The sequence below is a fragment of the Ziziphus jujuba genome, chromosome 2, assembly GCF_031755915.1.
Source record: "Ziziphus jujuba cultivar Dongzao chromosome 2, ASM3175591v1".
Lineage (NCBI taxonomy): Eukaryota > Viridiplantae > Streptophyta > Magnoliopsida > Rosales > Rhamnaceae > Ziziphus > Ziziphus jujuba.
The window spans coordinates 11,918,821-11,925,072 of NC_083380.1; positions in this window are offsets into that span (position 1 = coordinate 11,918,821).

The following is a 6,252-nucleotide window of genomic DNA, read 5'->3' on the forward strand; positions in this document are numbered from 1 at the left end:
CTTGTAATCTCCACACCTAAACAGCATTAAATATTATTAAAAAAAATAAAATAATAATAATAATAATAAAAACCCTACAAAGTTACACAAACTTTCAAGTGGAAAGGGAAAGATTAGAACGCCTCTTCCCATTCAACAGCGCAATAATTTGGAGATGTGGGGAATACAGCGAAACCCATCCAAAAAATAATATTTTTTTAAAAATATATAATTTTATAAAAGATATTAACGCTCCTAAATTTTAAAAAAATTGATTTTAGCCCTTTCAAAAACAAGCCCACTTCGAAGGTGCCACTATCACATGTACTATTTGTATAATCAATTTTCTTTTGGATCTAGAAATTAATATGTATTTCAAAAAAATATAAATTAATAATAACTTCTTTAATTATGATTTTTTTTTTTTATGTTCACATCAAAATAAAAATATATATAATATATGATAGTGGATTTTTTATTTTTTTTTTGGATGAATTATATTACAGTGATTCGGACAAATAGAATATAACCCAAAAGAAAAAACTGATCATACGGATCCAAAACTGAAGACCATTGTGCATGTGATCCGGTCGTCGTGCCTCTGAGTGAAGCTGGTTAAATTACGTGGAGCAAGACACGTGGAAGTGTAATATACCCACTAAAAAGACACGTGGAGAGACAATGTGATAGAGATGGATAATAGCTAGGTGGGTATTGAGGAGCCAACATCATCCAATGCATCTATGTTGTGGTCACGTTTTTTACGACAAATGGGGTTCATCAGATTGCAGATTCTAGTACATGCATGCATATACATAGTTTTCGATTTCTCCAAAACAAATGTATACGTAGTTTTTGATATATCTATATCATGTTCCTATTATACTCTCTAATATTAGATATCTGTTGTAAAAGTATTCCCTTAATAGATATTAGAGGGAAGAAATAAAGGACTCGAAGAGTCAAAGCCACGTTTTGAGGTAGAGAAGAAAGTTGGGCAACCAAGAAGAGAGACTTGAAATCCAAAGCGCAACGGGGTGGTAGCTAAGCCATGAAGTCGTAAAGCAAAAAGAGCTCACAAAAGTCACTCTTTCTGTGGGGTTCAAATTGATTCCAGCTGATTCAATCTCCACAATCTCCACCAACTAGCCGTATCTCCCAACCCCAATTCTCTCATTCAATATCACCATTTCAATATTATATATATATATATATATATATATGTTTGCATATATTTCAACTTCCTCCAATTTCCATTTTTCTTTGTGAGATATGCTTCCATGGCCATCATATGCACCATAACTCACGTGCACTGGACGTGGTTACTATGCTAATAATTTCAAACAAAAACGTAAAAAGACTTAACCCTACAAGCTTTTCCATAGTTTCAGGTGCAAAATGATAGAAAAAAAATACTTTTAGGATGTAAAATTTACCTATCCTTATAATTTGGGATGCGTAAGTATGAATTTCCTTTTTATTTTATTTTTGGGTAATAAATAGAATAATCGCTGCTCAAATTTGCAGGAAGAACCATAGCTGAAGCTGGTAAAATTTGAGAAGTATTACAGAAGTCTGACTATCAAACTCTGCAGAGTTCAAAACCATAGCTGAAACCACTCATATTTCCTCCTCAAGTTCCATTCACAGTCTTATCTTTTTTCAAATCACACGCTTTGGATCTCGTATTTCTCACCATAACGTCTTCCTTGATCCGCCCAAGATCGCCTTCTGATTTCTCGCCCCCCGCCACCTTCCTCTTGATTTTCCCTGAGCAGCTTGCTCAATTGTTTGCTTCTTTTTTTTTTTTTCTTTTTTTTTTTTTAATAACTAAAAATAAAAGCATTTTTTTGGTGGAATTCTTTTTTTATTTGGGGCTTCCTCTTTTTTTTTTTTACGGATTTTTTTTTTCATTTTTATTTGCTGGGTTGTTTTGTTGAGGGAAGTTTTATTCCACTTTTTAACTAACCAAAAAAAAAATAAGTATATTTTTTTATATAAAACTTTTAATTTATTTTGTAATGATAAATTAATAGATTTTTTAAAGTAAATATATTTAATCAAATTTAATATTTTTAAATATGGAGATATATCATAAAAAGTGAAAAATAAAAATGTAAAATAAGTGATAAAATTATTTTTTTTATCAACAAAGTAAAGCATTTAAAATAATACATATTAATAATTATGAAACAATTGGTAAAAGAAATGATTTTTTTATCCACAAAGTAAAGCATTTAAAATAATACATATTAATAATTATGAAACAAGTGGGAAATCAAAAAGACCAGCGAACTAAAGACTTTTTTTTATCATACCACACAGAAGAGCGAAAAAATTTTAAACAAAGGTAAACTTTTAAAAGGGATTTTTGAAATGTTTAAAGCCACATAATATAACTTGAAATAGAGATAAAATATAAAAAAATTATCTGTTAGTAATTTTAAGAATATTTTTAACTTTTTAATTAATGAATATTTTTGAAACATAATAAATCATGCTTATTAATTTTATAATGTGAATAAAACTTTCATATCATATTATTGGATAAAAAAAATGTGATTTTTGAATTGTTTAAGTTTATAGGATATAATTTAAAATAAAAATAAATATGAAAAGGTCTATATTATATTAATAAGAAAAAATTGAAGCATTCGAGAAGAGATGGCAATAAAAAAAAATAAATAAATAAATAAAAAATAAAAAAAAATAAAAAGGAAAAGAAGAAAAGGAGTAAAAGGTAAAACAAACGAAAGTTGTTTCCAGGTTGCTTCCCACTTTTTATTTTATTTTCTATTTTATCAATGATCAAACATGTGGGGATAGACAAAATATTTTCTCTGATTCTACTTTTTTTTTTTTTCCCTATAACTTTTTCAAAGGAAAAATCATTATTAAAATAGTATTTAGAGAGCTTTTATCAAGTGATGATTTTTTTTTTCTTTTTGGTTTCATTTTAGGATTATACTGTTCCAATGAGTTCATCTACCCTTAACTAATTACTTCACAATTCGAATCCTTATGACTATATCGTAAAGAAATTTTAAAAAGAAAAAAGCTTACTCGTGAATAAAAAAATTTCAATAATTATCAGGATAGAATGTTTGGTAAAAGAGAAAGTATTGAAAGAAATTGATTTTCAAGAATCAGTTTTTTGATATTCAGTTTCCAGAAAATCAGTTTTCTTAGAATTTTTTTTATGGTGTTTGATTAATTATAAAAAAAAAAAGATAGGACTTATAAGTAATTAAATATATTTATATGTTAAAATTAAAAAATAAAATTGTAATTAAAAAATATTTAAAATCAAATTTTCAGAAAATTTTAGAATGACATATTTTTAAGAGTATCGACTTTTTCTTTCAGTTTCACATATTATGAGATTTATTTTCCGTTGGGATCCACAAATTTTTCATTTTAAAAATTATCCAAACAAAAGAAAATTTTATTTTTCTAAAGAATTTTATATTACCATTAACTTTACCATTACTCAAATACCCTGTGAGGGTTTTAAAAAACCAGCCAAAACGACATTTGAAGCTTATCTCAAGGCGAGACACAAAAAATAAAAACAAACAAAAAAAAAATCTGGATATTTAACATTTGAGACTTAAATCCTATGAAACATGTGCTAAATGGTGAAATATACGCTTCATAAATATAATTAAATTAATTTTTTTATTTTTTATTCTATAAAAAAAAAATTTACCTTTATACGTTATTATTATAAATTAACAATATATATTTTATTATATATTTATTTATAATTTATTAATTTAATATTTATATAAAATTTAATTGATCCATTTTACAGTTTAAAAATTATTTATCTTTTTTTATCTTTTAATTTTATATTAATTTAAATATATGAAATATACGTTTCATAAATATAATTAAATTTAATTTTTTATTTTTATTCTATAAAATGTTTATTTTACCTTTATACATTGTTATTTATAAATTAAATAATTTATTATAATTTATTAATTTTATATTTATGTAAAAATTAATTGATTTTTGTTACAGTTTATCTTTTTTTATCTTTAAATTTTATATTAATTTAAATATATATTTAATTTTTTAATATTAAAATTTAATTTCCCAAAAACTTGACGCCGTAACACTTTAGGGTTTACGTTTCATCTCACGACGAAAGAATCTCTTGTACGAATAAATAATACTAAAAGCACTTATTAACCGATTAAAAAAATTTATCACTAATGAAGTGTTATTATATTAGCATTTTATATTTAATTATATTTTTTTAAAAAAAATAATTTTCTTAAAAACGCTTTAAAAAATTACTTTTTTACATTTAAATTATATTAAAGTTTCAACTGCTATTAAAAAAAAATACCATCTTTATCATAATATCTTAATAAATATCATTTTCATTAAAAAAAAAAATATTTCCAATCGGCTGACTTGTGGGTGTTCTGGCTTTTCAACTTTTACATTTGGCAAACCCAATCCTATCCGTTTAAAGTAGTTGGGATTGATTTGGATTCTTCCACGTGTATCGCATGGGCAGCGGTACCGAGTGTTGCAGTACACCTTTGGCGTAGGAAAGGAAGGGAAAAAGTAAAGCGTGTTGAAAATTATATAGTTCAAAAATATGAAAAAATGATGATCCATTAAATTTTAATTTATTCAATAAACTGCTTAAATATTTTTTTATTATATATGAGAAAATTATAATTTTAAAAAAAAAATTCAATCTTCCCACTTCAAAATATCATTTTATTTTTTACTTGTATTACTGTTTCACACAAACTTTATCATTTTAAAACTTTCAAATAAAATTTACCATCTTTTACTATTTTAAAATTCCCAAATAAAATTCATCATTTTCACCGTTTCAGTATCAGATATTCTTCTATTGCTTCCACCGTCCGGACCTTCTCCTCGATAATCCAAAATTGATTTAAAGCTTGGGTTAAATGTTAGAATTTGTGAGCCCCCTTCTTTTTTAGCCTTTGTTGTTTTTTTTTTTTTTAAGTGTGAATAAAAAACCAAAAAAAAAAAAAAAACAATGTCACCAATTGAAAAATAACCAAAAAAAAAAAATAGGGGACCAAAGCTAATGCTTTTAGGATAGAAAAACGTTGGCTTTGGTTCCTCAATTTTTAAAATTTTTTTTATTCCTTTCTTTTTTATTTTATTTTTTTATTCCGTTGTAATTTTTTAGATTTTTACAAGTATGATTTAAAATAATAAAATTTAAACTTAACAAAAAAAAAATTAAGGAACAATTGAAAATTACAAAATTGAAAAGAAAAAAAAAATTGGGAGACCGAAGCCAATGTTTTTCCATTCTAAAAGCATTGGCATTGGTCCCCCCAATTTTTAAATTTTTTTTATTCTTTTCTTTTTTATTTTCTTTTTTTTTTAATTCCTTTGTAATTTTTTTTATTTTATTTTTTTATGTTTTATAAGTATCATTCAAAATAATAAAATTCAAACTTAACCAAAAAAATTGAGGATCAATTAAAAATTACAAAATTAAAAAGATAATACAAAAATAATTGGAGGACCAAAGCCAACGCTTTTCCATCCTAAAATAGTTGGCATTAGTCCACCAATTTTTTAAATTTTTTTATTATTTTATTATTTTATTTTTTTAATTCCTTTGTAAATTTTTTAATTTTTTTTTTATATTTTTACTAGTATCATTCAAAATAATTAAATTCAAACCAAACAAAAAAATTAACGACCAATTGAAAATTAGAAAATCGAAAAGATACTAAAAAGGGAGGGGGGGGAGGACCCAAGCCAACATTTTTTAAGAAAAAAAGTTTTTTTTTAAAAAAAAAGTTGAAAGCACCAAAGCCGATGCTTTTATGCAATAAAAGCGCTGGCATTTCGTTATCAAATTTTTTTTTTTTTTAAATACATCAAAATTTTAAAAGTTTTTATTTTCTTTATTTTTCTTACAAAGAAAAAAACCAAAAAAAAATTGATAGGAAAAAGCCAACGCTTTTAAGTTAAAAAAAAAAAAAAAAAGTCATTTTGAAAGAAAAAGTTTTTGATGGAAATAAGATAATAAAAAAAAAGGGTCTATGTTTAAAATTAGACCCAAAAAAAAAAAAGGGAAAAGCTTTTGATGGAAATCAAATAATGAACAAAAAAAAAGAGGGTTTGTATTTAAAATTCGACCAAAAAAAAATTTGACAAAAATATGATAATGAACAAAAAAAAATGGTTGTTTTTAAAATTAGACAAAAAAAAAAAGAGGCAAATTTTTTTGATGAAAATATGATAATGAATAAAAAA